The following is a 22,355-nucleotide window of genomic DNA, read 5'->3' as shown; positions in this document are numbered from 1 at the left end:
GCAAAGCAATCAAATTTAAAAATCAATATAAATTTTGGGGGAGGAAATAGTTAACCAAATAATTCTAAAGTTCATTTAGTAAAGTAAGTGAACGATAAATATATACACATAACCATGAAAATTCAAGGAAAAGGAGATTAACAAGAAGGTATACTACTAGAAAAATAGAGTATAATATACAACTATAGTAACTGGAGCTTTGTAGTACTGAGGAATAAACAAATCAATTAAAAATAACTGAAATATCTAAAATAATTATAAATATATGAGATAATTTATTGTAAGATAGAGATAAAATTGATATTAGCAGTGGTAAGTTTCACTCTCCAATAAATTATGTTGGCAAAAGTTATCAATAATGTGGAAATGACAATAATAATAATAATGGTAATGATGTTTCATCACTATATTTATCATAATGTTAGATTATGCACACTTTATACTCCAATTTATGCATAATTATCCTCATCAATTTGCATTTTTTAGAAATGCATTCTTCAAAATCTAGAAAGATATGTTTGTCTACATAATAATAAAATAGTTCTTTATTTTAAAAAAATACCAAAAATAAATGCTAAATGGCATGCTTCAAATATATACCACATCTGACAGATAAAGGCTAATTAAATCTAAAAGATAAATAGTAGTTATTAATCAACATAGTAAAAAGAAATAACCATTTCTATAAAAAAGAAGGAAAATACATGAATCAGCATTTCATATAAAATAAGCACAAACATTCAATTAATACATGAAAACTATTTCTTAATTAATAAGTGCAAATTAAAGAATGAAGAGACATCAGTATTCATTTATCATATTGTCATGTTATTCAATATACAGACATTTGGGTGCTGATCATGTGTGTGAAAGCCCAGTGAAGTGGGAGAGTGTCCATGCTGGGGAGAGAGGCCAGGAGTAAGAAGGAGGTGTGACTGACACACTTAAGGTTTTAAAGCCCGGCCAAAAGAAGAATGGATGGGTCATTTCTTCAAACCTTGCATCTTGGGAAGAAGCAGTCTCCGTGTTTAAAACCATTCCTCAAATTCAGGAGTCATATCAATATCTTCCATGAAAAGATGCTTGGCATCATTAGTCATCAAGAAATTCAACTTAAAACTACAATGAGATATCACTTCATACCAGTCAGAATAGCTATGATTCAAAGACCATTATTAATAAATGCTGGCAAGGATTCATAGAAAAAAGGAAACCTTGTACACTGTTGGTAGGAATATACATTTGTGCAGCCACTATGGAAAACAGTGTGCAAGTTTTTAAAAAAACTGACCCAGCAATCCCATTCCTGAGTATATACCTGATAAAAACAAAATCTGAAAATACACATGCCCCTCACTGTTCATAACAGCATTGTTTACAGTCGCCAAGCTATGGAAGCAACCTAAGTGTCCATCAACAGATAAATTGATAAAGAAGATGTGGTATATATGCACAATGGAATATTACACAGCCAATAAAATGAAATTCTGCCATTTACAACAAATATGGATTGACTTGGAAGCTACTGTGCTAAGTGAAATAAGGAAGACAAAGAAAGACAAATAGCATATGATATCAAGATATATGTGGAATAAAAATAAAATAAATAAATTAGTGAATATAACAAAAAAGAAACAGACTTACACATACAGAGAACAAACTAGTGGTTCCCAGTGGGGAGAGAGTAGAGGGGAAGGGCAATATAAGGGTAGGGGATAACAGATAGAGAGTACTATGTATAAAATAAACTACAAGAATAAAAGTTTGACACAGGGAATGTAGCCAATATGTTATAACTATAAGTGGAATAACCTTTAAAAATTGTGAATCACTATGTTGTTCACCTAAAGCTTATATATTATTGTACACTAACTGTACAACAATTAAAAATTAAAGAGAGTAGGTAGAAGTCTAAAGCATATATTAATAAAGTTAGGCAATACTTTATTCATCTTTCCTTTGTAATTCAGGGCTTTTTAAAATTTGAGTATAATTGTTGTACACTGTTGTTTTAGTTTCTGCTCTTTAACAAAGTGAGTCAGTTATACGTATGCACATATTACCTCCCTTTTAGGCCTTCCCCCAACCATCCCGCCCCTCTAGCTCATCACAGAGCACTGAGCTGAGCTCCCAGTGCTGTACAGCAGCTTCCTTCCCACTAGCTACCTATTTTACACATGGTAGTGTATTTATGTCAATTCTAATCACCCAGTTCATCTCACTCTCCCTTTTGCCCCCAACCCTTGTCCATATGTCCATTGTCTAAGTCTGCATATCTAGTTCTGTCCTTGCAAATAGGTTCTTGATAAAATGCAGGATGGTTAGAATCTAGCCAGCTTGTTGGAAATCAGCGAGTATAAGGAATACGGTTAATGCTATAAAGAAAAGTGCCAGGTGGAAATAGTGAGGTAAAAGGAGAATAGTTCTTTGGTGCCCAGGAATGGACAAAGACTTCACAGCTAGGTGGGCAGGCTTTTTACTGTACTCTTCAGGAGTTACTCCCTTCTTTTGCTTAAATTGATAATGAGGAACATGAGATCATCATCTACTTTGGATTATCTTTACTGATGCCCTTCATTGGCAGACTATGAAGAAATTTCTTTTTTCTCACTTTTTAGAAACATTTTGTGGCTTGTTGAGACAAAATTAGACTGCAAGATGTTGCCATTGTGCATGTATGTTTAAGATATATGTAACTGTTTATGTAATACATATTTTCCCAATTTATAAATGAAAGTGAAGTTTTCTTTAAAAAATTAAAAAAAAAAAATCTCCCAAGGACAGTAGTCCATTAGATGGTGAAGCTCATTATAAGACAAGCCAGGAAACAGGACATTAGCCTCAACTTCCTATACATTTTTTGTAAATGGCTTTTTAGAACTAGCTTCTCTCTGGCTGAGATAGGATAGGAGAAAAGCATTTACATCCTTGACCCCATGGACCCATGGACTGTGTAGCCCACCAGGGTCCTCTGTCCATGGGATTCTCTGGGCAAGAATGCTGGAGTGGGTTGACATTGCCTCCTCGAGGGGATCTTTCTGACCCAGGGATTGAACCTGGGTATCCTGTATTATAGGCAGATTTCTTACCATCTGAGCTACCAGCGACTCAGAAAACTACTACTATGAAAGTGTTAGTCATTCAGCCGTGTCCAGATCTTTGCAATCACATGGATTGTAACTTGCCAGGCTCCTCTGTCCATGGAATTCTCTAGGCAAGAATACTAGAGTGGGTAGCCATTCCCTTCTCCAGGGGATCTTCCCAACCCAGGGATCAAAGCCACATCTCCTTCATTGCAGGCAGATTCTTTATTGCCTGAGCCACAGCACTTTTACTTTTTAAAATATATATATATATATATATATATATTTATTTATTTGGCTGTACTGGATCTTAGTTGCAGCACATGGATCTAGTTCCCTCACCAGGGATCAAAAATGGACACTCTTCATTGGGAGTATGGAGTCGTAATCACTGGACCACCAGGTCAATCCCCTATTTGACTGTTTTTAAAACATGTAGTAATTGATAACTCCTTTCTTCAGCTTTGGCTATTAGTCACTAACTCTGTTTCAAGTTCCTCAAATTCAGAGTAACACTAAAAACCTTAATCCATACCACTTTATGTACTGATCTATTTGGAGTCTCTTAGGCAAATAACATGAAATAAGGAAGTTACTCATTTAGAATAGCTAAATGACTCTTAATTTATATCTATAGTTAGACTCGATTTCAATCTGTAGTTCATTATGTATGTTTTTATACTTCAGTTTATAGAAATTGCATTACTTGTCATTTATAATTCCAGAAATGGGACAGAGAGGTAAGTAAAGGGGAAAATGCCTGATTGCATTCCAAGTGTTTGGTTTTTCTTGATCAGTCTCTCCCTTTGCCACTAATCTGCCTCCTTTTGAGATTATTTATATCTAATGTTACTGGAGTATTAAAAGTATTAGCAGTGACAACATTCTCCACAGAAACTTTAGGAGAGGATAAAACAGTGTTTGAGGGAAATACAGCTACCACATAGTAAAAAGTCTGGACCTTGAGACTGAGAATTGTCAAGTTGGCTCATCTCAGATAGGCCTGTTCCCCAGCTTGCTTGTACTTGAGAGCGACACTGACTTTCCTGACCTCTCTATGTTCCTTCATCCCTGCCTTGTTGCTGCTGTATTTGATATTGACCTGCCACTAGATTACTGTCAAAAGTTTTCTAACCAGACATTGGCTTGATGACTCCCTGCAACTTTACACTCTATGTGAGGGGACCCTGATGAGAGACTGAATAAGCCAAATCTCATGGGAGTACCTTAAACCCATGACTAAAACTGCCTTGCCTATCAAAAAATCTGTTCCCAGTGGGAGAAAGCATTTTCTTCATCGGTTACATCTAATGACTGGTTGCAAGGATTTAATAACAAAATATAATTCTTTGAGAGTGGCAGAATAATTTTCTCCTCCAGTTTCCATTTCTACTCTGGCAAGAGTACCTGTGATATCCTGTGCTGTGCGGCGCCTAGTCGCCTCTGGCTCTTTGTGACCCCATAGACTGTAGCTGGCCGGGCTAAGCTGTCCATGGAATTCTCCAGGCAAGAATACCAGAATAGGTTGCCTTGCCTTCCTCCAGGTGATCTCCCCGATCAAGGAATTGAACCAGGGTCTCCTGCATTGCAGGTGGATTCTTTACCAGCTGAGCTACCAGGGAAGTCCACCTGTGACATACACTAAATCTTATAGCTGTGTGTTGTGGACATCAATAGAAAAAAGCAAGGAATTGAAGATGATCTAAACACTAAGTGTGTACCAAAATTGGATGCATTTGTTATTTTGCTAGTGAGACACTCACTGCAAGAGAAACAGGATCTATGTGAGTTTATAAGAAGTAAGCAAAAAGCAACACAGATTTCAAATATCTGTGAGGAAAACTGAAAAGATTACTACAAAATCACTTTTACTTTATAACTAAGGCTCTATATCTGTCAAACATTTGGAATGCATAGAATAACTCATTAAGAATGGACAGGATTAGAGACATGGAGGAATATTAAACCATCCATAAAACCTCTTTTTTGATTAAATAGAAGGAATAGGATATATTTTGCTATTGTGTAAGGGAGTCATTCTTTAGTGCATACACACAGAACACAAAAATAATGCATATTTTGGTTTTTGGAATTGTTTCCATCTAAAATTATGTACAATCAATTCTCATTTTTCATGGTCTTGATGCTCCCAAATTCTACTTCTCAATGTTAATTAAAATCACTCCTCACCAAATATGGTCCAAATTTGTTAGTTAAAATCATTCCTCCCTCAAAAATATGGTCCAAAATTGTTACCTAAGTGTCTTAACTGTACTCAGTTGCATAAAGCACACATTTCACAGCTAGTTCTCCAGGGCAGACATCACTTCATAAGTTACCTGTTCATCATGATTACTGAGAGTTGTGCAATTCAGAGCTGGGTGGCAATTGATCACTGCCCATCTTTTGCTCAGTCCAACAAAGACATAAAACATGGAGTTGTGTTGCCTGTTGGTGTCCCGGTGATAAACCCAAGTGACATTTTACAAAAATGGATAACTAAAAAAAGGAAGTGGCCAACCAAGATAAAAGTTCAGCAAAGAAAAGCCAACACTGAAAGTGCAACTCAAATATAAGGTAAATGGAGTTATAGAAGAAATACAACCATGGGAATGTTGATACTACAACTGTCCTAGAGACTGGAGTCAGGAAATTTTAGAGAAGGTGAATGCATTCAATAAAGATGACGGGGACAAAATGATAAAGATATTTCAGAGAAACTGATGCCAGCCAAAATCTCACATAAAAGAAACACTCAAAGATGTGACAATAAAAACTTAAAGGGTAAAATATTAGAAGTTGATCTAACTTTAAAATAGAATGTGGCAATTTATGGAAAAAGTGCTCACTCTACCTTGTAAATTATATAATGAGATGAAGAGGGTAAGGCTATTCTATTATATCTGGTGTTAAATATTTTTATACTTAACAAAGTAAGAAAATCTTTTAATTCTCCATGTTTGTATAGAGTTTAGTCTGTCCAAGAAAACAGATGAGTAGCTGGAATTTTTACACCAAGAACTATAATTAGAAACAAAGTTTTGTGTCAATCCCTTGAGGCATGTACAGGATGGGAAACTGAGAATCAAGTAAAAGCAGCAAAAATCAGGTACTAAGTTATATTGCATAACTGAACTGAATATGGCCATACAAAGTAGTCTTCAAAAACCTTTTAACTTTTTTAAAATTTTTTAACTTTTCTGGAGAAATTCCATTTAACCAGGAAAGTTGATCAACAGTTGTTAATAACTTTATTTCAAAATTTTACAAATACAGTCATTTTTATTTTAAAATACATAGACTTAAAATAAGAGGCAATTAAAAATGAACTATTTATTACATGGATCTGTTTCAATTTTCCCTCATTTTAATTAAGAACTTACAGAGTTTAAAAGGAGAAGATATCTGGTGAGTTTGATGAAATGCCTTAACAGATGAATGTTATCAAATGTTTAGACGCCCGCTTAGTTATCCTTTTCATATATACGTTGACTATTCATTACGAGAACAGAACTGATCAAAAAAGTAACTAACAACAGGACTTTTAAAGCTCAGTTTTTGTATGGGTTATTTTATATAGTGCTTAGTCATTTAAGCATGCAATAACTTGATTAAAGGGAAGAATGAATAAATAAATATTTTTACTACATTGGCAAAATCACTGATTAACATACAGAAAAACTAATGAGTCCTACTGGATAAAGTATGGCAGCAAACTACTCCATTTCATCATGTGACTGCTAACTAAGACTAAGGAAATAAATCCAGGTTTTTAAACTGTGAAGTTTTCAATTCTTGGCAATCAGAAAAACACAGTGTCTACCTTCTCATTTCACCATTATAAGTGAAATACATTTATAAAGCAGCATAAGCATCTATAAAATGGAAGAAGATAGATTCATTTATGCTTAGTACAGTATATGAATAATTGGTTAAGAGTTAGTTTTGAAGTGCAAGCTTATAAGATCAAATCAGGAAACAAAGTCCTGATTGGGGAGAAATATATTTTTTTTAACTTATCAGCAAATTAATTGTCCATAAAACATACTTTGTCTAATATCAGTCAGAGTAAGATGCATTATATCTAAGGAGAAAAATATTAGTTTGAACTAAATGCTTTACTTTAAAAATTCAACATTACTTTCAATCTTTCATATTAGCTATAAAGGCCATTAGGTACCTAGACAGTTATATATGATTGCTACAAAAAGCTACAATTAGAAAAGGAATTGTCCAGCACAAGCTGCATTTCAGTTCCTATTCCTTTAAGATCCTTAATAGATGTGGAGAATAGAAGGAAGGCTTTTAGTTTTGTTGTATTTAGAGGAACACCAGCTCCTTTCATTAAAATGAAATGTCAATCCTAGAGCTATTTCCACCAGGGAAATGGCTTCATAGTCATTTATAATAGCAGCAGAGAACTCAAGTGTGGCCATTGAGACACATGTCACTGTTTCCATGAGAAAAATACAATAATAAGATGTGCCATTTTACAAAACAACTACTCCCTACTGAATCTTTAAAGAAGATATAGATTTAATTTCCTTGGGGATGGACATTATCTTTCTAAAAAGAATATTCTAAACTGAAACAATGCAGAAATTTATGGAAAGCCAAAAATTAAAATTCAAGACGTGCCATTTCAGCAGTTTAAACCAGAAAATACACAATAAGTGTCTTGTTAATCTAAGATGCTTCAAGTTATAGCTTGAGTGAACAAAGGAAATTTTACCTAACTTTTAAATTTGATAGCATTTTTCCACATCAAAATCCATATGTAATTGAGCAAAAATATTTGAATAAAAAATACGTTTGAATTCTCCTAATTCATGCTTTTTATGATCACTTCAGTTTTGCAAAGTTGTATATGTTTATTAATGTCATATGGATCTTCTCATAGGTTATACACAGAGGTGGTTGTCTCCTGGCTACATGAGTCTACTTTATTTATTATTTTCAATTGTAGTTACATTTTTTCTCCTGACAAATACATCCTATGCAACATAACAAAGTTAAATTTAAATAGAAGCTCCCAATGTTTAGGAAATATACAATTAAAAGTGTTTGAGGATGTTTTAAAGAACTATGGATTCAAACGGCAGAAAAATATGTTCTGATTTGAACTTCATTTTTTGATATCCATTGTCTATCTACCTATCAATCAAAATTAAAGACAATAATTTAAATTAGCTATGTTAATTAGGTACCTAAACACAGTTATGTATGATTGGCAAAGGCAAATAAGCAAAGGCAAATTTTCAGGCCCTGCCAAGATTTTAAATAATAATTTCAAATGCTGAAAATAACATACCCATTGAAGAACTTGGGAAATTTTCTTTAGATAAGTTTTAGACTTTGGAGAGAGTTCTAAATTCTATAATATTCCAAGAAAGAAGATAAGCATAACAGAGGAGGACAGAGAATGATGGACAGGAAAGATATAGAAGAGTATTCTTAGTCTTCAGGTTACTAAAAATACCCCTTTAGAAATACAATATACCTATAATTGCACAGACTTACTCTGATATATTGTATTACAGTGAAATAAAAGAGAAAACCAACCGACAGGTTAAAGAGGGTATTTATATAAAAAGACTTCTACATATTTGATATGCTAGATCTTAATAGAAGATATGAGATTATAGCTAGTGATACCAATGAAAGCAAAACAAGGAGAGGTGTCAGTGTCCTGCTGATAAATGGATGTACTGGGCTGTCCCATGTAGCCAAAGTTCAAAGTGGATGATCAGGTAACCCAGCATCTACACCAAGAGCAGAGCAGGCCTGGCTGGAAGGGAGGAAGTCAAAGTTCAAGGCCAGGAGAACTGGTTTCCCTGAGATGCCTCCCACTTATGCACTGCAATGAGGACTCTGAAGACCAGCACCCCCACTGCTGATAAAATGGTCTGTGGAACTGGAATAGTGGTCTCCTCTTGAGGGCCTCTGACTGCTTTCTCTGTGCTTTATAGACTAGAATGATTATTCAGGTACCTACAGCTGCCAGGGAGAAATGCCCCAGCCACTCTTGGAGTAGAGCCTCTGAACCTTCACCTACGCAATTACATTTTATCACAGAAACCAAGGAAAATAGCTAGGAATGACAGTGAAGGAAATTCAATCTGTGATAAAAAGTTGTCAGATCCCACAAGAGCAAGACATTAAAGAAGATTTGAGTTTTATTTTAGTTAGGAGGTTAAAGATGCACAGATGAAGGCACATACACTATTAGAAGTCATTCAAAGTGAAATGAAACTCATGACACTGTGTACCATTGAGGCATTGAGGATATAGTGTTTAGCTATATTTCAGCTATATAGTAGCATGTTGGATTCACAAGGCAAATACACATTATTTAGATGCTTACTGAATACAACAATGGTTCAGGGTGTGGAAACACTTATTATTCAAAATATCAAAATCCAGTTGAAGTTTTATAAAGAGGCCACTTAATAAATGTTTTCCAGAACTGTTTTCTTTTCTTTTTTTTTTAAATTTTATTTTATTTTTAAACGTGATGAAACTGGAGCCTATTATACAGAGTGAAGTAAGCCAGAGAGAAAAACACTAATACAGTATACTAACGCATATATATGGAATTTAGAAAGATGGTAACAATAACCCTGTGTACGAGATAGCAAAAGAGACACTGATGTATAGAACAGTCTTATGGAATCTGTGGGAGAGGGAGAGGGAAGATTTGGGAGAAAGGCATTGAAACATGTAAAATATCATGTATGAAACGAGTTGCCAGTCCAGGTTCGATGCACGATACTGGATGCTTGGGGCTGGTGCACTGGGACGACCCAGAAGGATGGTATGGGGAGGGAGGAGGGAGGAGGGTTCAGGATGGGGAACACATGGATACCTGTGGTGGATCCAGAACTGTTTTCTTTCTAGATTTGGTTCTCTTTCTTCCAGAGAGTGTGGAAACAGATCTACAGTAGAACTCAGAGAGGTCTATGGCTTCATTAAATTTATTGAGGTATTTGATTACCAAAAATCTTAAAAATGAAAAGCTGGATTATGGATAGAATTTAGGAATGTTTGAAGAATATTTTCTTAAACTCACTTCATAGAGTGAGTTTTAATATGTCAAGAGCCCATTGTGAAACAGAAATTAAAAACAGCCAAGAAAACAGCCAAAAAGTCCAGAAGAGTAAAGATTTTTTTCAATAAACTTCAATGGACAGAAGAGCCCTAATATGGTTCCTGAAATATAGTTTAAGGCCTTATATTCAAGTCTTTCACGTTTGCTTGTGAAATTGTTCTGGCTTGATAGAAAAGTAGATTGATATACTGCAATAAAAAAAGAAAGCTTATCTCTGAAGAATATATTGGGACAACCTAGTTTTTACAGCCCAAATAAAAATTAGGGCTTCCCTAGTGGTTCAGTAAAGAATACAGGAGACCACCTGCAGTGCAGGGACCTGAGTTCGGGCCTTTGGTTAGGAAGATCCTTTGGAGAAGGAAATGACAAACCACTTTATTATTTTTGCCTGGAGAATTCCATGAACAGAGGAGCTATGGGGTTGCGAGGGTTGGACATGAGTGAGCCCTAAACTACCACTGCCAAAACACTATATATTCCATTTCAACATTTAACACCTTTATATACTTTGAAAGTGAAAGTTGCTCAGTCTTATCCAAATCTACCCAGGTCTCCTGTATTGCAGGCAGACTTTTTACCATCTGAGCCACCAGGAAAGCCATTGTATGCTTTTCTGTTAAGCAATTACTGTTAGAAAAATAAATGTGCTTTTCAGATCAGATCAGTCACTCAGTCGTGTCCGATTCTTTGCGACCCCATGAATCACAGCATGCCAGGCCTCCCTGTCCATTACCAACTCCCAGAGTTCACTCAGACTCATGTCCATCGAGTCAGTGATGCCATCCAGCCATCTCATCCTCTGTCGTCCCCTTCTCCTCCTGCCCCCAATCCCTCCCAGCATCAGAGTCTTTTCCAATGAGTTAACTCTTCGCATGAGGTGGCCAAAGTATTGGAGTTTCAGCTTTAGCATCATTCCTTCCAAAGAAATCCCAGGGCTAATCTCCTTCAGAATGGACTGGTTGGATCTCCTTGCAGTCCAAGGGACTCTCAAGAGTCTTCTCCAACACCACAGTTCAAAAGCATCAATTCTTCAGTGCTCAGCCTTCTTCACAGTGCAATTCTCATATTCATACATGACCACAGGAAAAACCATAGCCTTGACTAGATGAACCTTTTTTGGCAAAGTAATGTCTCTGCTTTTGAATATGCTATCTAGGTTGGTCATAACCTTCCTTCCAAGGAGTAAGCATCCTTTAATTTCATGGCTGCAGTCACCATCTGCAGTGATTTTGGAGCCCAGAAAAATAAAGTCTGACACTGTTTCCACTGTTTCCCCATCTATTTGCCATGAAGTGGTGGGACAAGATGCCATGATCTTTGTTTTCTGAATGTTGAGCTTTAAGCCAACTTTTTCACTCTCCACTTTCACTTTCATCAAGAAGCCTTTGAGTTCCTATTCACTTTCTGCCATAAGGGTGGTGTCATCTGCATATCTGAGGTTATTGATATTTTTCCTGCAATCTTGATTCCAGCTTGTGTTTCTTCCAGTCCAGCGTTTCTCATGATGTACTCTGCATATAAGTTAAATAAACAGGGTGACAATATACAGCCTTGACGGACTCCTTTTCCTATTTGGAATCAGTCTGTTGTTTCATGTCCAGTTCTAACTGTTGCTTCCTGACCTGCATACAAATTTCTCAAGAGACAGATCAGGTGGTCTGGTTTTCCCATCTCTTTCAGAATTTTCCAGTTGATTGTGATCCACACAAGTCAAAGGCTTTGGCATAGTCAATAAAGCAGAAATATATGTTTTTCTGGAACTCTCTTGCTTTTTCCATGATCAAGCGGATGTTGGCAATTTGATCTCTGGTTCCTCTGCCTTTTCTAAAACCAGCTTGAACATCAGGAAGTTCACGGTTCACATATTGCTGAAGCCTGGCCTGGAGAATTTTTAGCATTACTTTACTAGCGTGTGAGATGAGTGCAATTGTGCAGTAGTTTGAGCATTCTTTGGCATTGCCTTTCTTTGGGATTGGAATGAAAACTGACCTTTTCCAATCATGTGGCCACTTCTGAGTTTTCCAAATTTGCTGGCATATTGAGTGCAGCACTTTTGCAGCATCATCTTTCAGGATTTGGAATAGTTCAACTGGAATTCCATCACCTCCACTTGCTTTGTTCGTAGTGATGCTTTCTAAGGCCCACTTGACTTCACATTCCAGGATGTCTGGCTCTAGGTCAGTGATCACACCATCGTGATTATCTGTGTCATGAAGATCTTTTTTGTATAGTCCTTCTGTGTATTCTTTCCATCTCTTCTTAATATCTTCTGCTTCTGTTAGGTCCATACCATTTCTGTCCTTTATCGAGCTCATCTTTGCATGAAATGTTCCTTTGGTATCTCTGATTTTCTTGAAGAGATCCCTAGTCTTTCCCATTCTGTTGTTTTCCTCTGTTTCTTTGCATTGATCTCTGAAGAAGGCTTTCTTATCTCTTCTTGCTATTCTTTGGAGCTAATGCGCTTTTAAATATATTTAAATAAAAAATAAACATATTTTAAGGTGAAAAGAAAACATATAGCTGAATCTTGCATATTGAACTGTGTTACACATACAGAAAACATTAACTCTGTAGAGAAATAGGCACGTTGTTGGTAACTGCCTAATATAATACATGGATTAGTCTTTCAGTCAATAATTGATCATTAAGTGCAAGTAAATAATTTTGGTTATTGGCATGGGAATAAATCAATAAGTTCACAGAACTATTTAAACTGGTACTAAGTAGTTAATAAGCATATATGAACCTATTAAAAAATAGCAATTCTCTGAAATAATGCTATTTACAGCAACATAGATGGACCTACACAGTTTCAGACAGAGAAGGAGAAATAGTATATGACATCTCTTATATGTGGAATCTAAAAGGAGAGGATACAGATAAACGTAACAAAACAGAAACTCATAGACTTAGAAAATGAACTTATGGTTGCCAGGGGGAAGGTACAGTTAGGGATTTGGGGAAGGTCAGGTACACGCTGCTATATTTAAAATGTATAACCAATAAGGACCTACAGTACAGCACATGGAACTCTGCTCAATGTTATGCAGCAGCCTGGATGAAAGGGAGGTTTGGGGAAGAATGCATACTTGTATAGATATGGCTAAGTCCCTTTGCTGTTCACCTGAAATCATCACAACATTGTGAATTGGTTATATACCAATAAAAAATAAAAAAAAATTAATTAAAAAGCAAAAAATAGCAATTTTCACTTTAACTGACTCTTTCAACCATGCCCATTACTCCCCAAGCAGTTTAGGACATGAGCCAAATTTACATAAACATTAATACTATGAAGGGTAGCAGGATGTCCCATCCTGAAATATACCTCTTTGGCTTAAAGATTATTTTGAACTGTTTTGACAAACAGTAGACATTGGAGGAGCTCTGAAAATAGAGGAAAAGTTATCCTTTTGTAAGAGAAATTGACATTTATAGAAGATATGTCCATTGCTAAGGGTGTCTTCCTCTCTGTACCAGGAAAAGAAAGATAATTCTAAATCACAAGAGAATCTAATCAACAGAGAATGCACAGACTTAAATCTCCATTACAAACCTCATCCTTGCTTAGCTTACTTTTCCTGGAACACTGTCAACAACTGGCCTCCTCTACAACCTTCCCTTTTTTGTCTTTAGCTAAAGATGGTATTTTAACTGGTTACTTAGGCCACAGAATTACTCATTTAGGGACATGAGCATCTTCTTGCACCCCAATTTTCCTACATTTAGTGTAGGCTGTTTTCTTGACAGTGAAGCATTTCTCATAAGTGCAGGGTGACTTCAGTTTAGGTTTGTGACATGGGCCAGGCCACTTGTGTGGCCTTTTTTTGTAGGTCCTTAAATACAAATAATATTAAGAAAATTTACATTTTAAGAAAAAAGTAAATTATTTTTACATTTTATGAAATGTTATTTCTTATTTACATTTTAAGAAAAAATGAATGCTAATATGGGAGATAATTCCTTCAGAGGAAATAATAGGGCTTATTAATATGATTTATTTACTTTTTCTTTTAGAAAGTAAGTACAGTTTATATCATACCAAGGAAGTAATTGTGTTCATATTTTAACTATAGCTGCCTTTGTGAGAGATTCCTCATGCACTGGATCAAAATGAAATTTAAACAACTAACCACTCTTTTTTTCTCATGCTGGAGATATTTCAAATGAAATTTTAAGTATGATGTTTCCTTTCCTTTTATGAATTTTTGCAAGATATTCATGTTTATATTTAAGTCTCCTTCATTCAAAGGGGTTCTACTTTTACTGTAAAGGTCTTATAAAGTGTAACTGTAATGTATGGTAATGTTGATATGCATTATTTATAACAGTTTCATATCACACAAATGTGTCTGCTTTACTTGAATACTAAAGAGACATGAATTGAAAATAATTGAAATGATAATATTTCCATTTAATATTATGTTTTTCCATTGGCTCTTCTACTTTATGTGCTTACAAATCTTATAAAAAATAATATAGACTATTTAAAATATCCAATAGTATTTTAAAATGCAAAACCTGTCTATAGTTACTTAACATACCTCTTGTACTTAATAGTACTACACTAAAATTTAATATTATAATTCTCTATAATTATGTGTAAATTTAAAAGCATTGTGTGGGTTGTTCTATAAGAATATATTAAAATATTGACACTGAATACAACCTATTCATTGTGTATTTTGAATTTTTAGTGCAACTGTATTTGCATATGAGCAATGAAAATGATCAACTTAATTTGCTCTCCTACAGAGCATGGAAGTGACTTTGATTAGCCTATTGAAAACTTGTGCTGCTCCCCTTGAGTTTGGATGCAGGGGGTAAAATTGCCAACATGATGCAGCTCAGTAGGGATCCAGGGTTCAAGGCAATGTTAAAGTTGACTATATTAAAAACAAAGGGCAAGGTCATTGACTAGGAGTAAACAAGTTATTTATACCACAGTAGTCTGTCTTTAAATAATTGATCCATGCTGTTATGTTGCAATCATAAATGTGTGCATATATTTTCCCCCTCATTGTTTATTTAGCTTTTTGCAAATGAGCATTCAAAGAATTAAAATAAACAATGTCCAGTGATCAAACAGGGTTGCATCTGTTCTCACCATCCAGGCTGGGAAATCTCTTAATTCATGGAACATTGGGTAGAATACTTAAGGTTTTATCTAGGTAGTAGGGAATAATGAACTTTAGAATGAGGACCACACGAATTGACCTAAAAGTATAAAAAATAACAATACTAACAAAGATCCACCTATTCCAAGTAAATTAATTGAATCTACTATCCTCAAAAAGCTCAGAAGTGTCTAAGATATAAAAAAATAGCCATCACACATCAAGATTCACAATGTCTTGCACTGTGTAGCAAAGAATCATGAAAATATAAACCACAATGTGAATATTAAATTAATGAAAATACAACCAGAATGGACACATATTACAATTAGCAAAGACATTAAAAATGGTTTTTGTAACTATTTTTGTCCATAGGTTTAAAAATGTGTATAAATATGTATATACAAATATGTTATATTAAATACACACAGATAAATGAAAACGAATTATAAATATGTCAGTATAAATACTTATTGCATAAACGTGGATTTCCTGTCTTTGTCTACTGAATAGGTCTAGAAAGAGTGATGAACACAGCCTCGATGAACACACCCAAATCGTATAACTTGGTTTCTAAATACCATTCATTCTATAATAAAAGCAATCAGGGCTCTGATTTTAGGGATTAGACAGAAAATACACAAGATAAGTCCTGATCATCTGATAGTTCTAGAAAGAAAGGAAATGTTCTCAAAGTAAAATGAAAAGGGACATATCAAAGGGAAATAGGGGTAAACTGAGAGAGTTCTCTATGGCCACAGAACATTTGTGCAGCAGTATTAATAACAGTATTGGATTATAATTCAGAGATTACAAAAATATACATGAATCCTTATTGATATAAATAATTTAATAAATATTGTGATAAGAATTGGGGTGCATGATCCGCAAGAATTGGCATGCAAATCTCTCACTCCTCATGGATAAGTTCCATTTTTGTTATATCTCTCTGATTGTAGGTTACCACACTGTGGGTGGGGTTCTGGGAAAGACTGTGTCCCTTTCTCTCCTACCCATTCTGATGTGTTTCTTTTATCCTTCACTATGATGTAGCTGTTCTGTTAGTTATCAGTTCTCAGAAAAGGTTGTTTCATATGTAGCTGTAATTTTGGTGTCTGCATAAAGGTGAGACCGCGATATTTCTATTTTGCCAAAAGTATGCCCCTCATACTTTGATTGTGAAAGTCAAATCATTTTTAAAAGCTAGAAAATGTAAAATATAATTTTCTTATATTAAAACTTTTTCATTATTACCTAGGGGTTTGCTGTTATTACATCTGCTCATTTTTAAGGCAGAGAATAAACCCAGTGGATAACTCAACTGCAAGGTAATAAACATTATCACCTGAGAAACTATTAAGGAGAGATTTTAGTGTAAAATTGAATCAGCCTAGACATGTGAGTTACATGCCTATAATTGCCATTTTAAGTGAAGTAGAAATAACTTTCATCAACTTTTCTTCTCAGTAACACATTGTTATCTCTGCTTTGGACTTCTGCTTTATTTTGATCCACATACAATATAATATAATTGGTCTAATAAAGTTAAATATTTATATTTGCTGATAATTTCTTGGAAAACTAATTAACCCCATGAAACATTTTAACATCAAGACATTGAAAAACCATTTAATCAAACATCTAAATGCCTCCCTCTCAAATAAAAATGTCATCACAGCACATATGTTGAAATCTCCAGGTTTTTAAACATGGCAATAGATCAAGCACAAAATACACACAGATCCCTATTATACTGCTTTGCACTTTGTGGCAAAAGTTCTTTATATCTGTAAGTATATGGACCTACAATAAAGAATTTAAAATTTTAAATCTATTGTCTTTAAAGCTCATGATCTAAATGCAGTGTATCCTGTTTATTAAGTATAATGGGCTCAAATATATATATATATATATATATATATCAATGTATTTCAAGGAGGTGTGAATATATGTGAACAACACACACTTCCTAGAAAAACATTTATTACAAAATAGATGAATTTCAACTTATGTATGAAATCTTATTTTTTTTTTTTTTAAGTTTTAAATCTTAGCAGTTCAGTGATAAGAACTCTCTGGAAAGAAAATTAATACTCCTTAGTAAATATAAGCAAAATAAAATATTTAAGTAAAAGAAAAGTTGATGTTTTAAATTATGACTCAACCAGTCATCAAAAAATAAATAAACCTCCAAAAGCTCCCTTAATCAAATTTCTTTCAAAATCCACTAAAAGTAAGAGCAATTCTCCTTCAAGATTACAAAAAAAACATACACCTTTGAAGACAGAAAACTGAAATCACAAAGTGTAAATACTAATTTTGGTGGAGTGAATTAAAAGAGACACATGCATAAATAAAAATTAAAGTTTAAGAAACAGTTGAAACTTTCACTTTAATCAACATTCTTTTTTATTTAACTTTTTTAAAGAAAAGTGTCTATATATTAAGTTTGTAGATTTTGCAGCTGAAGATGGGGGAATTGTAAAGAGTTTAAATTTTGGAACTCATCCTAGCAGAAAACTTTATGATTAATACTGACTTCCAGAAAGGAAAGCTTTTGAAAAGATTGTAAATAGAGTGGTTATGACATTCTACATTATTTTCTAAAATAAATTTTATTTGGATAATTTACCTGAAGTGATGGTAAGGCAAGATAGAGACCCCACGTTTCAGGTCACCTAGCTTGTATGGGAGATTAAACAGAATACTAGACAAATGTAGCTTTCCCTGGTGGGCTCAATGGTAAAGAGTCTCCCTGCCAAGCAGGAGATACAGGTTCAATCCCTGGGTTGGAAAGATTCCCTGGAGAGGGAAATTACAACCCATTTCAGTATTCTTGTCAGGGAAATCCCAATGAACAGAGGAGCCCGGCAGGCTGCAGTCCATGGGTCACAAAAGAGTCAGACGTGACTTAGCAACTACACAACAATTAGGTGAACCTATATTAATCTGTTCCTAGTACAAGGCTCCTCACTCCTGAGGTTTCTTTGCAGGCAGAAATTTATGCAGGTAGACTTGAAAAGTGTGAATAAAATATGATATGATTTATTACAGATATTAATTTGAATTGTCAGTAAGAGAAGCAACAAGTCAGTTATACCTAGTAATAATCTAGTTAGACTCAATGTTAGTATGTCAGTAGTTTAGAATTCTTCAGCATAATGTAACATTATATGTTAATTTGATCTACAGCCTAGACAAAATATTTGCTGAATTCAGAAATTTATACTCCAATGGTGGTCAGCTAGCATTTAATTAAAAAGTCACTTTCTTGGAGGTGGCTACTGGAGTGCTTCATCTATCTTATTTATGGTCAGCTCCACTGACTTACTAATTTATGAAATAAGATATTTATAAAATAAAAATGGGCTTACATTAGTGAAGAATGGCTTCATTGGTTAGCCTTAAAGAGTAGTACCTTCAATTTGGTCCCTAAATGTCTGATTGCAAAAAGATGCTAAACCAAACCCTGTGCCTACAGTCAATGTGGTGACAGTCACCTTCAGTAAAATGGATTGAAGTATTCCAGTTTTATATTTATTTTCTTTTTCCAGAATACCCTAAAGGACTCACAGAGAAAAAGATATTTTCCAAGTACATAGAAAATAATCACAGCACAGTTTTGTGCTTGCTTGTTAATATATGTCTAAAGGTATGGGAGATTTGGGTGTTATTTTAACCTAGTAGAAAAATGTAATAGAATAGCTAATCTTTAGTATTTTTCTAGATATTGGTGACCTCCAAGATCTAGTAAAGAAATATACTTGTGAAGAAAAAATAAAGTTATTTACATTCAGAAAACTCGACTCATCCCTGTTATACATACTAACCACTGTTTTCCTTTTTATAGAATTTTCTGTTTGTGTGTATGTACTTTTCTAACATTTCTTAGAACATGTCCCTGCCTTCATTACTGCTTACATCAATGGATGTTAGAAATGTTTTATTTCATTAAATTTTCTTAAAGTGAGAATCATTTTGATTGAAATAATGAAATCATTCCACAGTTATCCTATTTCTTCTTCTTTTGACATTCTGTTCTTCCAATATTAGATTTTCTCTACAATGTCCTGTGGATCTCCACTGAAACTCCTGTGCTACAAACTAAACCTATGGCCTATTTTTTCTCCTCCTATATAATTGATTTTCTTTCAAGCAATACTTCCCACTCAACATTCTCTTATCTCTCACGTCTCTCTAAATGCTCAGGTATCTGCATATATACACACAAAGTCCATTTGTGATTTTTCTTCATAATGCAACAAAAGGAAATAATAATCCCTGTTAATTAATTGTTCATTAATAAATCCCATAAAAAAAGAATGACTCAAATTTTTCTTCTATTAAACCACTGAAATTATTAAGTGGATATTTGGCCTTTTAAAATAATTTTTCTGCATATTCCTCAAGATGCAGAGATTCTCTTGTTGCATTTTGAATGATTGCCTGTAACATTCCTTTGAAATTGTCCAAAAATCTTTTATTACGGATTACTATTTCAGCTTTAATAAAAATGCTGGAGCAAGATCTTAATCATGAATTGCTCAAAATTGGAATTGTAATACAATTGCATCTTTCCTCACATCCTCTTCAGGCTCTGTAATTAATTGGAGTTCCTTTTGTTCAGATATCCATATCCATACATTTAAAATATATGACATTTCACAGTACTGTTAACCTCTGTTCAATTGATGATCCTAAATCTACTGATGCTATTGTTCTCCAGGCATAATCAAGCTAAGTGATACAAATTCAGTTGAAGAAAGTGTTACAAAGCCAAACATACTAATCAGCAAATGTGTTATTCAAATATATGTGTGTGTGTGTGTGTATATATATAAACTTTTAAAAATTTACTCTTGATATAGGTATGCTGACACCTCTTATTTAATATTTATGATTTTTAAAAATTTGTCCCTACAGATTTTGATTGAAAAATAGTGATGTTATTTTGTTTAATGCATCCAAATTCTTGAACTCTTTTTGCAAATGACGATATTTATAAATGTCCCATTCTAAGGCATTGAGCATTAAAATTGTATACTTCTACTATTTCAAATATGTTCATATTTAATTTTTAAAAAGTTTTCTCTATCTCCTTATTCTTTGAATTTTGTGTTGGTTTTGATTTATTCCTTATAATTACATAACTTATTTTTAGATATTACTCTTAGTTTATTATCTAAATAGTATTATTGATATTTATTGGAATAGAATATACTTTGCCTGCTTAGCAACCTCTAAATTTGTGCTGTTGTAGTTAGGCTTACTTGTTAAATTTTCATTTTTGTCTGTATCACTTCTTTGCCACTAAATAAGATTAAATGGGTAAATCAAGTTGGTCAAATCATAGTGTCTTACTCTCCTTGCTGCTGCTGCTAAGTCACTTCAGTTGGTCCGACTCTGTGAGACCCCGTAGAGGGCAGCCTACCAGGCTCCTCTGTCCTTGGGATTCTCCAGGCAAGAACGCTGGAGTGGGTTGCCATTTCCTTCTCCAATGCATGAAAGTGAAAAGTGAAAGTGAGGTTGCTCAGTGTCTGACTCTTCGCGACCCCACGGACTGCAGCCTACCAGGCTCCTCCGTCCATGGGAGTTTCCAGGCAAGAGTACTGGAGTGGGGTGCCACTGCCTTCTCCTTAACTACAGTGATTATTTGTTCCTAAGTTCAAGATGTATGAATTAAGTCATTCCAACTACAGTTCTAACAGGGAAAATCTTACTCTTTTTCCTCCTTTAAAAATAACTGCATATGAACAGAAGAAATACTAGATTCATAGTTTCATTATTATGGAAACAGCCCATTCAAAAAGAAGCTGAGTATGCAGAAAGGGGAATTTTAGAGTGATTGTCATTTTTATTTAGACTCCATCACAATCTCCCCTCCTCCTCTCTTTTGTTTAAAATTTTTTCAGTGGATTTCAACCTTGGCTGCATGTAAAAATCTCCAAGATCCTACTCCCAGAGATTCTGTTTAAAATAATATGTGCTATATCTTAGACATGGGAATCTTTTGTAGGTTCACAGGTAATTCCAAGTACAACAATGGTTGACAGACACTATTTATGTGCACACTAAGACAACATATTTGCTCCCTTTCCATGATGCCATAAAAGAGTTAAGAGTTAATCAGTTTTTATTTTCTCTTACCCTAGTTTATCTACTATGTTGAAATCTTTTGAAGTACCAGTTTGAGACATTTTGTTATTATGTTTTTACTTTTAGTTCTAATTTTTCAACACTTAAACATAACCAGAGTTACTAAATTTAGTTCAACTAGTGTATGTATGTATAAAAATATATATATGTATATCTACACACACACACACACAGACAGACATATATATATATAATTTGTATAATCTTTGGTTTTTAGAGTGTTGTTGACAGCTATTTTCCCCCCACTGTGTTGTTGTTGTTGTTGTTTTTCAGTGGCTCAGTTGTGTTTTACTCTTTGTGACCCCATGGACTACAGTGCTCCAGGCTCCCCTTTCCTTCACTATCTCCTGGCATTTGCTCAAACTCATGCGCATTCAGTCAGTGATGCCATCCAACAATCTCATCCTCTGTAATACCCGTCTCCTCCTGCCTTCAATCATTCCCAGCATCAGGATCTTTTCTAAAGAGTCAGTTCTTCACATCAAGGGGCCAAAGTATTCGAGTTTCAACTTCAGCATCAGTCCTTCCAATGAATATTCAGGACTGATTTCCTTTTGGATTGACTAATTTGATTTCCTTGCTGTTAAAGGGACTCTCAAGAATCTTCTCCAACACCACAATTCAAAAGCATTAATTCTTCAGCACTCATCCTTACTTATGGTCCAACTCACATCCAAACATGGCTACTGGAAAAAACATAGCTTTGACTATCCAGGCCTCTGTAGGCAAAGTAATATCTGTGCTTGTTAATACACTGTCTAGGTTTATCATTACTTTACTTCCAAGGAGCAAGCATCTTTTAATTTCATGAATCCAGTCATCATCTGCAGTGATTTTGGAGCCCAAAAAAATAAAGTCTCTCACTGGTTCCATTGTTTCCCCATTATTTCC

This window comes from Bubalus kerabau, chromosome 2 (assembly GCF_029407905.1).
Source record: "Bubalus kerabau isolate K-KA32 ecotype Philippines breed swamp buffalo chromosome 2, PCC_UOA_SB_1v2, whole genome shotgun sequence".
NCBI lineage: Eukaryota > Metazoa > Chordata > Mammalia > Artiodactyla > Bovidae > Bubalus > Bubalus kerabau.
This window is presented reverse-complemented; position numbering follows the sequence as displayed.